This window comes from Peromyscus maniculatus, chromosome 18 (genome assembly GCF_049852395.1).
Source record: "Peromyscus maniculatus bairdii isolate BWxNUB_F1_BW_parent chromosome 18, HU_Pman_BW_mat_3.1, whole genome shotgun sequence".
In the NCBI taxonomy this organism is placed as follows: domain Eukaryota; kingdom Metazoa; phylum Chordata; class Mammalia; order Rodentia; family Cricetidae; genus Peromyscus; species Peromyscus maniculatus.
This window is the reverse complement of record NC_134869.1, coordinates 4,321,408-4,338,319: the sequence shown is the minus strand read 5'-3', so window position 1 is coordinate 4,338,319 and position 16,912 is coordinate 4,321,408.

Below are 16,912 nucleotides of genomic sequence, written 5' to 3'. Positions count from 1 at the left end.
TGATGGAAGCAGATCCAGAGATCCACTGCAGAACACCAGGCTAAACTCTGGGAGTCCAGTCAAAGAGAGAGAAGAGGATTCTTTGAGCAAAGAGGCATCAAGATCATGATGGGGAAACCTACAGAGACAACCAAATCAAACTACAGGGAACTCATGAACTTTAGACCAACAGCTATGGAGCCTCTGTGGGACTGGACTAGGCCCTCTGCATAATCAAGACAGTTGTTTAGCTTGATCTGCTTAAGGAGCCCTCTGGCAGTAGTATCAGAATCCATCCCTGGTGCACAGGCTGGTTTTTGGAACTCACTACCTATGGTGGTACACCTTGCACAGCCTTGATGCAGAGGAAGGGGCTTGGACCTGCCTCTACTGAATGGACCAGTCTCTGCTGACTCCCCATGAGAAGCCTTACCTTGTTGGAGGAGGGAATACGGGGTGGGTTGAAGGGGGAAATGCTGGAAAAGCAGGAGGAGGGAAGAGAGTGGTATCTGTGCTTGTTATATAAAATGAAAAAAAATTCTTAATGAAAAAAAGAAAGAAAAATATATGTATGAGAGAAGCAGTACATTATGGCCAATTCACTGGGCATGATGGAGCTGTGTTTACAGAAGAGATGAAAATTAAATGGTTGCTTCATCAGGGACTTCAGGACCTGTGTGTAGCTCTCCAGCCTTTTCAGAGCCCAATGGAAGAAAGTGATCTTGTGGAAACAATTAACAGTTTAAGGAAAGGATGAAGTGTTGTATAACAATTTTCCTTATTATGACATGATATTCTTTACTGTTATTTTTGAGATTATAATCACATTATTTTCTCTTTTCATTCATCCTTCTAAACCTTCCCTATACTCTGCCTTGCTCTCTTTCTAATTTATGACCTGCCTTTTCATTAATTGCTCTTATAAGCTTGTGTGTGTGTATGTGTGTGTGTGTGTGTATGCATGTAGTTATATATTCTTAAATGTAAACCAATCATTTTGTATAGCTAGAATATATGTTTTCATGACTGACCATTTGATATTGAGTATCCAAGTAGTGTGCTCTTCCCTGGGTAGGGCTATTTCGTTAAGTCTCAGAAAGTTCTATGAAGTTCATAATACCCAGCAATTAAACTATGGCTGGGAAAGCTGAAACTTACAGGATTAACAAGGCCCTTCCACTCCCAAGGTTAAATAGGTGGTAACTAAGGAGAACTGAAGAAATGAGACCCTCTGTCTCATTCAGCTGCAAACAAGTCATGCAGACACATTCAGAATTCTAGTCTTCATGAGTCACCCATTCTAATATGAGACTTTGTGATCCACACATTATAGTTATTCATATTCTTATAATTATTTCCATACCTATTCTCCTGTATTAACCTCAATAAATGCATTAATTTGAGGGAATAGGAATTACACAGTCTTCTCTGGGAGGCAGACAGATAAAGGGGAACTGATAAGTAATACAAATAGCCAACTTCTGGCTTCCTTTTTATTTTCTGTACTGAGATTCAAAGGCTTAGTAAGCTTTGTCTTCCACCAGCAGACTGCCTCTTCCAGCTGTCTGGTTCAGTACAGATTGGTATGTTCACAGTCAGTTCTGAACATGGTCACCTGAAGCTGCAGGTGATCACAGTTCTTGTGAGTGAGCTATGGCTTATGTCATGTCCAAAAGACAGCATGTCACAGCATTTCCCCTCACGCTCAGTCAGGACACTCGAGGCCCATTTCCACGATGTTTCCTATGTCTAACAGAAGTGGTTAATCTACAGGTCCCATTTACCAATGAGCATTCATGGTCACTTCAACATTCTAATGTTATGAGGCTGTGCATTCACTGATGCCTGCTACCGAAAGAAGGACCTCTGACCAAGACTGAGAGCTGAAGAGATCTAGATGTAGAAGCAGAAATATTTACAAAGCAGTTGCTACTACACAAAGTAACAATAGTAGCATCATCTTAAAGGTTATGATCTGTCAAGCCAGTGACTTTTGACCAGGTACACAGTACTAGGTATTAATTCCTTCCTATAGTGCAGGCCTCACGAGATCAGAAGGAAGTTAATTAAACAGTGACTCCCATGTCACTATTGCACCAGTGATTTTCTCATATTCTGTGGGCCACCACTTCAATTATATTTGCTTATGCTAAAATAAAAACTCATAATTTCATAATATCCTATTTGTGGATTTTTGGTCTCATTTACTATTGGATGAGAGTCCTACTCAGAAATCCCTTACCTGTTCTTGGAAGTGGGAGTATTTTCTCTACTGTGACCTTTGACAATTTCAGGGTATCAGGTCTTATTTTGACATCTATGATGCATTTGGTGCAGAGCTTGTGTACGGTAGAAGATAAAGAGCAGAGTTTCATTTTCTGCATGCTGAAAACAATTTTTCATAATGACCATATCTGAGACAGTATCTCAAATGCCAACATATATGTGAGATACAAATATGTGTGCAAAGTTATACTAGGTACTCACAAGTGCATTCTGCTTACCAAGTGGACCACTTTGAGGGAACCAGCCATGCAGTAATATGAGGTCAAGCTCTGATCACTCAGAGTAAGGACGGCATGGCAATCACTTGCATTAAAATAAATTTGCAGCAGGACTTACAGCCTGGCTCAAACACTACAGATTAGGTGGCCATTTTCTTGGGCCCCCAAACCCATTCTCACACTAGTAAAATATAAACAACGTAAATACAGAAGAGGACAAATGATCCTTTGGTGATGAATAATATTTAGATTGCCCCATAATTCCAGCTTTAAGTGTCTTTTTAATGATTACAATTTTTACCAAATCTAATTTTTTAATGCTGCACAGGAAGTGTAAAAAAGAGCATATATGCTGTGTTTATTGTAAAATAAAACATGCTGGTACTGTGGTACCAGGCCGGAAGAACAAGGTGGAATGGGGGAGGTTTAGAGTCTCTGTCCGGATGCTCATTGGGCCAGAGTGCTTCAGGGGCGGGCTTAAGCCTCACATGCCATTTATGATTGGATGTGTTGCATGTGGCTCTATTTGGAAGCTGGCCTTTACTGGTGGGATGTGGCTTTGGTGGGAATGGTCTGCAGTGTCTCAAGAGACAAAGGTTGTGGAGCCTCTCAACAAGGGGGTCTGCACATCGCAGGCTTCCAGCTCAGCACAGGACAAGTGGGTGCTCAGACCTCCATGGTCTGCTCATAAGTTACAGAGGGAGGCCTTGTGGCCAGACCTGCACACCTACCATCCCACAGTTCTTGTTCTGTCTCACCTTGCCTCATCTTATCTGACCTAGCCTCACATCCTCTTACCTGGAGCAGAAGACCCATTTGGCCATCTGGGAGGCCACCAGATAGGGCTGCTTTATTGGAAACAGGAGAAAATTAAAATGACAACCAGAGAGTCACTTTCACAAAATCACACAGCTGCTTGTATGTGACAGGGACCCTAGTCAAGTCAATTCCACAGATGGCTAGATTAGAGTTGACTTCTATTCCGCAGAACTGGCTGTGTTTAGTCCCAGTGAGGAAGTGGTATCTAACAATGTTGACATTGTATCAGGTCATCAGCTTGGCGTTCCTGTGACTCAGCATGGACAGGGAGCTTGCATCAGTCGGACTGCGCTCCTATCATTCACCTCTCCAAGTGATTTGGTAAATTTTCGGCATGTCAAATGACTTAGTGGCTCATGGCTGAGAAATGACAAAAGCATAAGTTTGAGTGATTTCATGATCTTTAAGATGAGAGCTGTCATGCAGAAGGGAAAGGAGGAAAACAGTTTGTGTCCAGGGAAACAGATTTTGTTTTAGTGTCACTGTGGGGCTTCTCAAGCTGTGACTCCTCTGTCTTCCATCAGGGTCACTTTGGGGAATGCAGGTGTTGTTGAATCAGTTGGCAAGATAGAGAAATATTTTGGGTCTGGGGATAATGTTGAAAGGAGGCAGAAAGTTCCACCTTCATCAAAGTATCTCATCCAGAGCTTTGTTCTTGCCAACTTCCACTCAATATCAGTGGGACCGTGTGAAAGACACAAGTGCAAGGTTTGAGACAGGAAACTGGAAAATAGACCTATGTTACATTTTGAGCTCTGCAGATGCTTCTAGAGAGAGCAACCTGGCAGTAGCTATATAAACTCCAATTTCATATGCCTTATACAAGCAAATACATAGATCTCACTTCCCAGTTTGAGAAATACTTTTTATCGGGGAATAGTGGTGCATGATTCTAAACCTAGCAACTTGGGAAGCTGAGGCAGGAGGATCATGAATCTGAGATTGGCCTTAGAGAGTGCCCTTCAGCTTTAAAATATATAAAATTATTATATTCAACATAAATGGTCCTTTTCTATTTGTTAATAAAATAAGGTATGCCTACATTAAAGAGACTTTATTGTTTTCTTATTTCTATTTATAATTTAATTCAATATTGAATGAGATACTATTATCAGTCAAATGTTATGAATCCATATTATCAAAGATAAGTTATGAGACACTAAAACAATTATTCTCCAAAGAAATTTACTACCCAGTCTATTTCTGAGTTTATAATATTATATTCCAAATTCATTAGAACACCAGGTTTTGAGTTTTTTCTGCTGGATGTCTTGTAGCTTGGTTTGATTGCCTATTTGCTATGGCATTTATTTTTTCAGGATTGGAATTATAATAGACACTATTAACATAATGTGCTAGATGTATGTACACAGTTTCTTTATTGCTGCAAGCCACAAAAATATACAAAGTAGGATTTCACCTGATTATGACAAAGTTAACACCTGCAAGAAGCCAAAGGCCTTCCAGAGGTCAAGCTTAGGCTCAGGGAGCCTTGGTGATATTTGGCTTTTGATTATCAGTTGTTTTCTGCTATGAGTTTCTTGTGTGCTATTGTAGATTTTCTATCATTTGTGGGCACCATTTCCCTTCTCCTAAAGGAATATTTAGATAACCTTCTGTGCTGACAGCTATGCACAGCCAGAACCCTAGCTCAAGGCTCCCTGTAATTATCGTAATTGGCAGCATCTGGCCAGGTCCATCCCCAGATGGAGGAAAGTAGCTTATCAGAGATACCTCTGTATTCTCTAAGAACAGACTTAAGTCTCCAGATTACCTGTTTGAGAAGACCTGGTGGATGTGCCAATTAAGCTTAACTACCTCCTTTCCCAAATCTTACCTATCTCCCTTTTACTATCACCAGAGGCATCTAGCTGTACACAGGTTGCCTAGTGACCGAGCACACTTTCCCTTACCCTCCAGAAAAAACAGCATAATAGATAAGTACCACAGGAAAAAAGAAGACAGTTTTATTTTCTCCCATTGACCTAGCAACTTATAGAGTCTTAACATTTTCCACCAATCACGTTTAAGACTATAGTGGAGCACATAAAATTTCTCTTCTTAGATACTACCCAAATTTAGCCTTTAGTTAATTCATTTCCCCATTAGTCACTTCCCTTTTGGGTTGCAAATGATAATTAAGTATTACTGCCTCTCTATGTGATTCTTATCACCCCTCCATTTGAGCCTGGAAACCTGGCTTTGCTCTGCCAAGGGATTACTGCTTGTAAGTGTATATTTACTGGGACTTCCAGGGCACAGGGGGATGGAGAAGAGAAAAGAGAATGGAAGAACTAGATGGGTAAGAGCTTGAGAGGAACAAACTAAGATGGGGAAGAACTAGATTGAAGGGCTAGAAGACAGCACTAGATGAGCAAGATGGAAGAGCCAGATGGAAAAGAACAAGATGAGGAAAAACAGATGAAAGAAGATGAGATGGGAGAGGAGATGGTATGGGAAAGAACCAGATGGATAAGAACCTAGAAGGGACAGAACTAAGATGAAGGAATTAAGATAGAACCTAGAGGGGACAGCAGATAAATGTAGAGAGAAATCAGGCAAGAAAGGAGCTAAAATGACAGCAGAGTATACGCTGTGTAGAGAGAGAACTGACACAGAATAATAAAGTGTATGGACTAAGGAGTTTCATGTACATAGATTCATTTCTCTTAATCAAAGATTAATTATTAGCTGATTGTAGATTCTTCCCAAACCCTGGCAGGTGAATATCGAGGGGCTAAACCCCCATAGTCCCCGATACTTTATATGAGACTTTTAAAGGATTTGGATTTGGATTTTTAGGATATTGGAATATAGGACATTTAAAAGAGGACTGTATTATACTGTGAACTAAATATGAGGCTTGAGGGACAAAAGATAATATTGAATTTACAATTTAATTTGAATGTCAGTTTCTGAATATATTCTTTTTTCTTACTTTTTTTGTTTCCTTGCTATGATGTATGTATGTTTATGTCTGCATAAGCATATGGATTTTAAGGTGGCCAGTGAGCAATGGTGGAATGTGAAGATTGGTTTTAATGTCAATTTGCCACAAATTAGAATTGCCTCAGTAGGGAACCGAACTAAAAACTTGTCCTGATTGCCTTAATTTATGTGGAAAGAACCCACCCCATAAGTGTGGGTGAAACCTTCTGTTAGCAGCCTAGATTAAAAAGGGCAGAGTAAGATGCAGGCTGTTAACCTTGTGCCTGCCTGGCCGTTCCTCTTGCCCATGAATTGATTTAACCTGTTGCTGCTGCAGAGGATTGCTCTGCTGATACCAGAAACATCTTTGCAGTATCTGTCCATTGACTAGAGACTATCACCTCTCCGGGAAACTTCTAAAGTTCTAGTACCACATTGAGACCGCTCAGGTAGCCAGATTCATGCTCTGAGCAACCACTGGGTTGTGGGTCTCTCCAATGTGAGACAGCCACTGTGGGACTACTCTATCTGCTGAGGTGCCCAGCCTCAATTTACCAGAATCTCAGGCTTTCAGATAACTATTGTTACTATTCTAACATAACCTGATTTGATACATTCTTTTAAAGGAGTAAGCTATGCTCGATAGTCATATTCAGAATCCAGAAAACATCTAACATTACTAAACCCTTCAGGAGACTGCAAACTGGTTTCATAATGAAAACAATCTGTATTTTCAGATGTGAACTGCTGTTTTCAACTGCTTCTTTCCCAGAAACAGTTTGGAGCATGGTACTTCACAGAAAGATAAAGCTGTTAAAACCAATCCATTCATCAACAAACACTTAGTGAGAGCATAGTATATTTTTAAGGTTTGTAATTTTTACATATCTTATGGGTGATGGGAGAGGAGGAGAGTTCAGAAACTATACAGAAGAATAATGATTCTAGGCACAAATATAAATCTAGCACAATAGAAATATTGGCTTTAATTAGGAACTTTTTTCATTCTACGTACCAATCAAAGATCCTCCTCTTCCCTCCTCCTTCCCCTCCCAACCCTAGAAATATTCTTATCTACATGTATGTACTTGTATAAAACACAGTTTGAGGGGACGTGACCTACATGAGTGGCACGTCCTTTTCTTTGTGGATAGATTTCCACAACCTATCAAATGAAAGGGCCAGTGAAAGGCATGGCTTACTTCTTTTTGAGTGTGTGGGCTTCCCACTGAATTGCCCCATAGGCTCATTCATTTGAACGCTTTTCTCTTAGTAGGTTGTCTCTTTAGGAAAGAATTAGAAGTTTTGCCTTCATAAAGGACATTGTTCATCTTGGATGAGTTTTGAGCTATGAAGGACTCATTTCAGGCATGAGTAAGCAACACAAATGTAAAGGCATAGAACTTAGGCCTGCTTCAGCATCTCTGCCTTTAATAGCTAGAGTGCATGTACAGAATGTTGGAACATTCCTCCTGTGTCACAGGGAGTAAAGATGATACCTGAAGAGAAACTTCAGTTTCTACATTAATTCTGATTAAGTTTTCACATTCCTCTGTAAATTTCCTCAGAGCTGTTCCTAGTGCTAAAGAGAAGACAGTGAAGTCTAAGTGATGAAGGCAAATGTGACTCTGCTCAGCCAGGGCAAGAAAATCAGCCTCAGCCCCTGTGGGAGAGATTGGTAGCAGGTGTCAGCACAACTGAAGGGGAGTGCAGGTTGAAAAGGAGGTGAGTAGTTAACAAAGAGAAACAATGGAATAGATTCTTTAAATCTAGTCAAAAACAGAAAAGTAAAAACAACAAAAGACTCTTGTTAGGATAATTCCCCACCACCTTATGACTGACAAATTCCATTTGGAAGTTTGTATCACATTTAAATACTTCATCTTAGTATATGACACAGTATGTCTTTTATAGCAATTCTACTTTAAACATTAATTTTTTCAGGGCATACATTCCTTCCTGTTTCTTTTTGCCTCTTTCTTTGATTTTTATATAATGAGCAATTGATTCCTGGGCAGAAGGGTCATATAACATGTCTCCTTCCTTACTGATTTAAATGACCCAATTACATTCTAAGTAGGAAGTGAGTATCTATGTAATATATAAAAAATATATTATGTATTAATTGAGAGAATTTATCTAGAACATCTAAAATGGTGAGAGAACTATGAAAAGTGGAGAAACATATATAGGTGACATGTGTTCAAAAGTGTTTACTTCCACAGCCACTTGAGAAAAAGAAAGTCATGTCAAAACTAAGGGGTAAATTAAACATTCAGGGCTCCTGCAAATGAAGCATTTCTGGAACAACAGTCAACACAACTCATCTCCAATACTTCTGTTCTTTCCTCTTTGAACAGCTTCCTGTATCACGTTGTGCAAATTCTGAGCCTGTTAATGATATTCTGGGATATCATGGACTAGGGAAGCTCCGTGTTTTAGACTTTGCTATCCCTAGTACACACAACTTTCCTTCAGTGCCAATACTATTCCACACTGGCAACTCTCCTTATTTATCCTATGCTTCTAGAATCTACCACAGCTTCGGGTGTCTGCTGTAAGCAGTGTCCTCTCAGGCCCTTTCTGCAGGTGTTTTGAATCTCTGACATGGTCATCAGCTCTCCATGAGCCCTTCAATCTTGGATTGGCAATCAAGACACCAAGGTAGAAAAATCTCAGCAAAATCCCAAATAAATGGGCTCTAGCCAGATAGCAAGCAAGGGTAGTTTCTATTCCTTCAACCTATTGTATGTTAATTCTCCTATTAACCTGATCACCTTGTATCCATAGTGAGGAGTCAGAGAATGGTAAATGTTGGTTCTTATTACATAATCCAGTAACAAGACAATGGGATGAAATGGTGCTGTCACTCCTGGAAGGGACAAAAGTTTTCTCATCTCAATGAACTTCATATACAAGATAATCTCTCATAACACACCCCAGAGAAAAACATGATCTAGATAAGTCCTCAAATGTGGGCCTGGAGGAGTCTCCCTTGGCTGATTTTAGATCTTATCAAATTGAAAATCAATATTAACTGTCACACAAAATTAATAAAATTTGCTGTGTAGATAGAAAATTTTCCTTTTTTAAGTGATATCTCTAATAAATGAGCCATATTTAAGGCCAAAGTATGTAAAAACCTTTTGAATCAGGACTTACTCCTTTCCCAGATGTGAGCAGCAATTGTCTGAGGATTGCAGGGCAGAAATATGAACCTCATGTAGAGCAAGGCACAGTGCAGAACTCTTCTGACCCATGCTTTTACCTCATTAAAACAGAATCACACCCAAGAATCCTCAGGAACAGAACTATGATCTTGTTTCCAAAGAGAAGGAGACAGAAAGACACCAAGAAGAGAGACACACAGAGAGAAACTCCCTAAGAACCCATTGAAATGGATCTTAGAAAGGCACACACTGTCACATGGCTTTCTATCAATTAAGTGTGGCTCTCCGTCACAAGACTACACTTTCCCAAACTTATTTCTACTAATATCTGTGCTAAATTCATAATAAAAATTTCTTTTTACCCAGGTATCATCACATGAGGCAGAGGCAGGTGGACCTCTTCAAGTTCCAGGCCTAGCCCATCTACTACATAGTGAATTCCAGGTCAGACAGGGTTAGAATGTGAGACTGTCTCAAAACAGACTCACTCCAAAATTCTCTGTTTCATAAACTTTAGGGCTGTGAAAATGGTTCAACACATGAAGTGCTTGCTCACTTTGCAACCATCCCTTTACTTGTGTATTACAAATACAGTTTCAAGAGTGCATGCCTATACTCCAGTGTTTTTAAGGCAAGAGAAAAGGCAGAAAAGAGAAATCCTGTAAGCCTATTTACATGTGATAGCAAACTAGAGACCCCATCTCAAACATGCTGAGGGGAAGGGACCAGCACTGCAAATTGTTCTCTGACTTTAACACCCAAACCATGACACATATGCACACCTTTCCACAAATAAATGAGCACATACATACAAACAATCATAAGTAAACAGATAATAAAATTAAAATTGGACGATGTGGCAAATAACTTTTATTCCAATACCTGTACAGCAGAGGCAGGCAGAGTTCTTTGAGTTTGGGGCCAATCTTGCCTACATTCTGAATTCAGTAACAGCTAGGGATACATAGAGAAACCCTGTCTCAAAATAAAATTCCAACTCTGATTTGTTTTGACTCACCCTGAAAACATTTTCCAATATGCACTTAAGGGTCCCAGCTTAACCACTGCAGAGATCCTCAGGTTAAGGACAATATCTCAAATGCATTTTAGGTGTGAGCCATTGATCCCTGAAAAATCATTTTCATAAATGAATATATTTGAGTATGTTAGCAGAGTAGGTAGATCTTTTTGAATATGGCCTACATAGTGCTCACGTGAGCATGAGCACGCACACACACAAATATAGTTGAATATAATCTTACTTTGTTGTTTGAGACAAGGTCCCATTAGAAAATTCCAGCTAGTCTAAAACTCACACTGTATAGTTTAATGAATAATACTTATTGAAAATATGGAATATATAAAACAAATATAAAATAATATATATTGAACATTAGACAAATTTGCCATATGGTGATGGTACATGTCTTTAATCCAGGTACTCAGGAGGTAGAGGCAGGCAGATCTCTGTGAGTTCAAGGCCAGCCTGGTCTACAGAGTGAGTTCCAGGATATTGAGGACTGTTTCACAGAGAAACCCTCTGAAAAAAACAAAGAAACAAACAAAAAAATTCCAGTAAACATTTTATTCTATATCATTGACTCATTATTCAAAACATGACAGTTTCACATATAAGAGGGAGCTTCCAAACAATTGTCTAACCCTGACTTGTCTAACCACAATCTATAGGAAGAGCAGCAATTTATAATATCAGCAAGCTCCATAATTTTGATAATAGCAAATATAACTAGATTTTTAAATACAAAATTAATAATGCTTCAAAATATAGTTATGTGTTTCTTTAGCTTATAACATTTTCAGTTTTACCAAGGAGCTTACCTATGAGTATCACCCATGCTGTCTCTGAAACATTCCAAGACTCTTGCAGTACCTGAAGTCTCAGAAGGCATTGGGGCCACCCTGGAAGGCTCTGTAAAGCGGCTGGGCACCAGGAAGTATTTGGAATGGTTTTGGACTCAAAGAAAGGTCTGTAGAGTGCTTTGGGACTAAAGAATCAGAAGGTAACCTGGTGGCAAAAAGGTCCTGAATAAGACTACTTGGATGCCTGCCTCACATTTCCTCCATTAGGATCTCACATATATGACCATGGCCAGCTGTTCCTGTGCTGTTTTCAGCATCCTGCTGTCCCAAACAGATACAGCAGCAGCACTATGACCTCCACCTATCTGGGTTTCATCAGAAGCTTTGGTTGGACTCCTTTTTCAGCTAGATCCAGTTTCCTGGAGTTTCCAGGGACTAGTTCGAGGGCTGCAAATGATCAGGGCAGGTGACACTCCATGAACACCCCATTCAGCTTCACAGATATTTGAGATAGGCAAGGCAAGAACTGGGTTGGTGCACAGGGCCTGTGAGCTTGTGCATCCCTGCCTCCCTGCCTCCCTGCCTCCCTGGGCCAAGCCTGCCAATCACTTGGGAAAAAGATCCTCTCCCTGAGGCAAACCCAACAGCAATCATCAGATGCACCTCCAGGCAAGTCCTTCACAGACACACCCATAAAACATGCTCACAAATTTTCACTATTTCTGGAAATGCCCTTCCAGACATTATTTTTAGCCTGACTTGGAGAATCTGGGAATCCTGTGGTGACCTCAGATTTGAGGAAAGAGGTCCAGTGTGGAGTGATTAGAAGCTAAACTGCAGAGCTGCTTTAAGATCAAGGCCTGAGGAGACAGCATGGCAGCCCATCCACTAGAATCACAGGGCTCTGGAAGAGGAGACCTGGACCTACAGAGCTGCATTCATACAGGAGGTGGGAAGCCAATGCCAAAGCTGACAAAGTAGACAGACCCTGAACCCTGCAAGAAGATCTCATGTGGAAGAGAAAACATGGCCAGTACACATACTAACACAGAAGGTTTGAAGGGATCTAATGAGACCCTCTCCCAGACCAAGTACTTCAGAAAACTAATGACTATTGAGGGGGAGAATTGTTTTTCCCAGGAATGAGTGCCCTAGTTGGTTATTCAAAACAAAGTGGTCTGCCCTGTAATCATATAAATAGAAGAAATAGCAAATGGACTCAGAGCTCATATTTATTTATGTGCCCAGACTATAAATATATATGCCATAGTAATAGCAAAAGATAACAACCAGTTTCAGATGTAGTAAGTGCGGGCATGTAGCAAGCTTTCTTTTGAGCCACCAACCAGCTCCCAAATTATGACACAGAGACCTCTTATAAGTTATAAATGCTTCCTATCACATGGATTATGGCACAAAATGTGGATTCTGCCCTATGTATCTACCCAACACCATGCACTCCTGAGAAATCTCTGCAGATAAGAAACTCCCTTTGTCCCTCGAACTAAATCACATCATTGTGGCTGAAGGCAGCAGAAAGCTAGAAGCATTCTAATCATGTATTGCTGAAACTGAAATTCTACCAGTTTCTAAATTATTTGTAAAATTTATAAGACAAACCTGAAAATGGAATGCAATGTTTAGAACTTCTAGAAATCAGACCTTCAATTTTCCAATCTGTCTTCTCACTGCACACCAAAAGCATGTCCAATGATAATACAAGCATTGTATGTTTCCATGCCAGGGCTTCAGAGTCTCCACATACCCAGGAAATCCATACACAGGGAGGCTCAAAGAACAAGGACTACTGGCCAGGTCACCACATGGACCAACAAAACCACACTCTGGCTAATGGTCCACCCAAGTCCCAGCATAAATGACAGCTCAGCAGACCTGCTCTGAGCACTCAACACTTACAAGACATAGCTTGTGGACTTTCTCACAACTCACTACAGCAGAAGCAGAGGAGAATCCTGGAAAGAACCTGTAAGCTACCTCCTGCTGGTGCTCCAGATTGCTAAGCCTTCCCAGAGCCCCTTATCAGCTGGAACACTCAGCTAGGCTTCAGGACATTAGCAGTTACCCTACTGGGTGTGCAGACATCAAAAGACTCAGAGAGAAAAAACCCTCCCAAGTGGGTCCTTCCACACTAGACACAAATCTAGAAAAGTTGTAGTTTATTAAAATCCTCCAGTCTCCCACAGCACTTCCTGTTCCTCTTTCAAGGCACAGGATCCTATGGTTGCACAGCTCATGACATACTCAATGTCCAGTGCAGCCAAATCTTTGCTTCATAGTTGGGAAGTCCTGCAACCCAACACAGGTAACATTCAAGCAGTAACTGTTGTTAAACAAAAAGAGGCCATGGAAGAGTACAGAATGAAGGGTTTATGGGAGGGCTTGGAGGCAGGGAAGAGATAGTGATAATAATGTAAATATAATCCCAAATAATTCTGTTAAAAAGTTGAAATAGGCTTTATGGCCATGTTCCCCAGAGACTAGTGACTTGTATTAGATCACACCAAGTACTACTCACATCATTTCTCTTGGGGTATATAACTTAAACCTGGAAAACTCAGTCATTTTAGGCAGGGCCACACCATTCTATCCAGTCCTACTGCTTAGGTTCAACTGGTGTAACTACTACAATTTGATTTCATGAAAATTCAGTTCTTATCCAGATTCTTGATTGCCTGGTATGTGGCCCCAAGAAATGACCAGTCAGAACATTCATTGATCCTGTAACATTGACTACCTCACTACTCACTGCTAAGGTCAACTACTATCACAGCAGGAAAGCTTTCACCTTTTCTTGCTCATGCCTCTCTCTGCGGTGACTATACCTGCTTTACAGTTGGTCAGTGAACTCAATTCTTACACAAGTTCTACTTTATTTCTAAATTCACAATAAAATCTAGAGAAGTTGGAGGACATTCATTCACTGCTCTATTTTTCCTTCCCACAGACCAGTCAAGGCCCAGCCTGGAAGGAGTTGCAGGACTGTCTCTCCAGCACTGGGAGGCCGAGGCAGGATTAGGTGTTTAAAGTAATTCTCAATTATATTGTGTGAGTCAAGCCTGAGCTACAGGACATGTTGACCTGAATCAATGGTTCACAACCTTCCTAATGCTGTGACTCTTTACTACAGTTTCTCATGATGTTGTGACACCCCAACTATAAAATTGTTTTCACTCTTACTTCTTAACTATATTTTTGTTTCCATTACGAATTATAATATACATATCTGCACCTCCTTAGGCCAGTCCTGTGATAGGGTCATTTGATACCCCAAAGGTAGCCATGCCCTCCAAAATTGAAAAGCACTGCTATAAACTTATATAAATAAATACACAAACAAACAGCAGTTAAGAAAAAAAAGGAATAAACTTCCTAAACTGGGAAACACAGAAAAATAGAAAAATCTTTCAATAATGCATTAAAAGAACCTGAATGTTAATAAAACATACCAATATTTGATGTTTTAAAATGATAAAAATAATTGAAATTATATGTAGCTACACTGACTTTGAAATGGAGATGGCACCTCCATGGTAGAGTGAATACCATTAATAAGAGACTGTATGACTTTGTCCCATGTAAAATATTAGCCAGTATAAGCTAATACATGGAGTTACAGCCAGTGGCCTGTATCTCAAACTTCTCAGCTGACTTCTCTGTATCAACCAGGATTGCACATATCTGCACAGGAGAGTTTGCTAATTGGAAACTGAATACTTAGTACTTCGAGCTATCCTTCCTAAACTGTACACCAGTCAATAGTGTCTGACTTCATTCACATGAAAGAAATTAATACATGCAGAGAAATTACAGAGAAAGTCACTCACCATGCACCATCAGTCCTTCTTTCTATTGGAGACCCATACAGCTCATTGCCTTTAACTGCAGTCTGTGATCAAGATATTGCCTGGTCTAGTGCCCCCTGCAGTGTACACAGTGGCCCTGCCAACTGTCTACAGGATCTGCCCCCATCTGCAGGCCCCTCCCCCTGGCTTCATGCCCTGCCCTCTGTCTGCAGGCCCAACCCTACCAGGCTGAGGAGAGAGAAGGAAGGACACAGGTGGCCCCACCCCTTCCTGTAGGCCCTGTTCTCCCAGGTAGAAGGGAAAGATGGAAGGTCACAGGTGACCTCACCCCCTGTCTATTGGCCTCGCCCTTGCCTGCAGGCCAAGGGCACTCTTCCTCCTCCTTTGGTCTGCAGGAAGAAGCCATGCTCCACACACAAATCCTTTCCCTGTTGTGTAGTAGACAGTCCACTAAGTGACTCAAACTGGTAATTTTAGAACTCTGTGGTGGTACAGATATGTAATCCAAAAATTTAGGGTGATTAGTCGGGGGATAATAAAGGCAATGCTCTCCAGGGCTACAGACAGGGTTCAATTCCACCTCAGCATACAAGTCCTTTACTCAAAACTGCTTTTCAAAAGGACTGGAGATGCCCCTGTTCTAGAATTAATATACCTCCATGGCATACCAGGACATAAAGTTGGTTGTGACCCTGTAATGGTCTCTTGAGCAGCATAGTAGAGGCCAGTTTTTTAATGAAAGGATGGGCCTTTCTACTGGTTTGTAAATCAGGGTTGTCTCTCATGTTATGGAATGTAGCTGGTTGTATTTGGAGTTTTCCTGGTCCTGACTGGCCTAAGTTCAGGACAAACAAGTAAACACACAGAGACTTGTATTGCTTACAAAATGTATGGCTGTAGCAGGCTTCTTGTTATCTAGCTCTTCTATCTTATTTCTATTAGTGTATACTTTGCCACGTGGCTTGTGGCTTACCAGTACCTTACATCTCACTTCTTATGGCGGCGGCTGGCAGCATCTCCCTGCCTTTGCCTTCGAATTCACAGAATTCTCTTCTCTGCTTGTCCTGCCTATACTTCCTGCCTGGCTACTGTCCAATCAGCATTTTACTTATACAGAGTGATTTCCATAGCACTTTCCCTTTTCTTTTTTTTTTAAAAAGGAAGGTTTTAACTTTCACACAATAAAATTGCAGATAACAAAACAATTATCAAAAAAGAATTACAGTTACAATATCTAGTCTGTTTATAAAAACTAGTCTATTTGTATTTGGCAAAATTTAGAACATATCCTATCTATCTTATATTTGTGAGTTCAAGGATTTATATCTAACTTACCTCTTATCATAACTAAGTAAAATTATAACTATCTAGTCTTCAACTCCATCAAAGACCTCAGAAGGTTATAAAATTACCTGAGAAATGAGAGAAGGATGCAAGCAACTTTCAAGAGTCTTACAAGGTAGACAGAGATAGCTGGCAGCCTGGACAGTCACCCAAAGTTCCCCTGTAAAGTTGGGGCATATGTCTTCAGCCCAGAGGCCAGGAGTCTCTCAGCCACTTCTCTCTGTGTCCTGTAAAATGTCTGGCTGTTTTCTCTGTGAAGCAGGAACCTGAAGGACTATTTTGCCAAGCAAAGTTCAGTGGTCACCTTCCTACGGGTCCTGCATGTCCAGTCAATCAAGCAGTCCAGGTACAACAGTTTCTTTCCCAAATGGCTATTTTTGCCAAGGTGAAGATAAACTCCATATAGAGTGTCTTTGATGCCCATCCTCCTCTCTGAAGTAAATTGGTGCTGCTAGGAGCCAACATGTCTCATTGTCGAGAAAGTCTAAATTTTTAAAAACATTTTAAATGCCATATTCTGCAG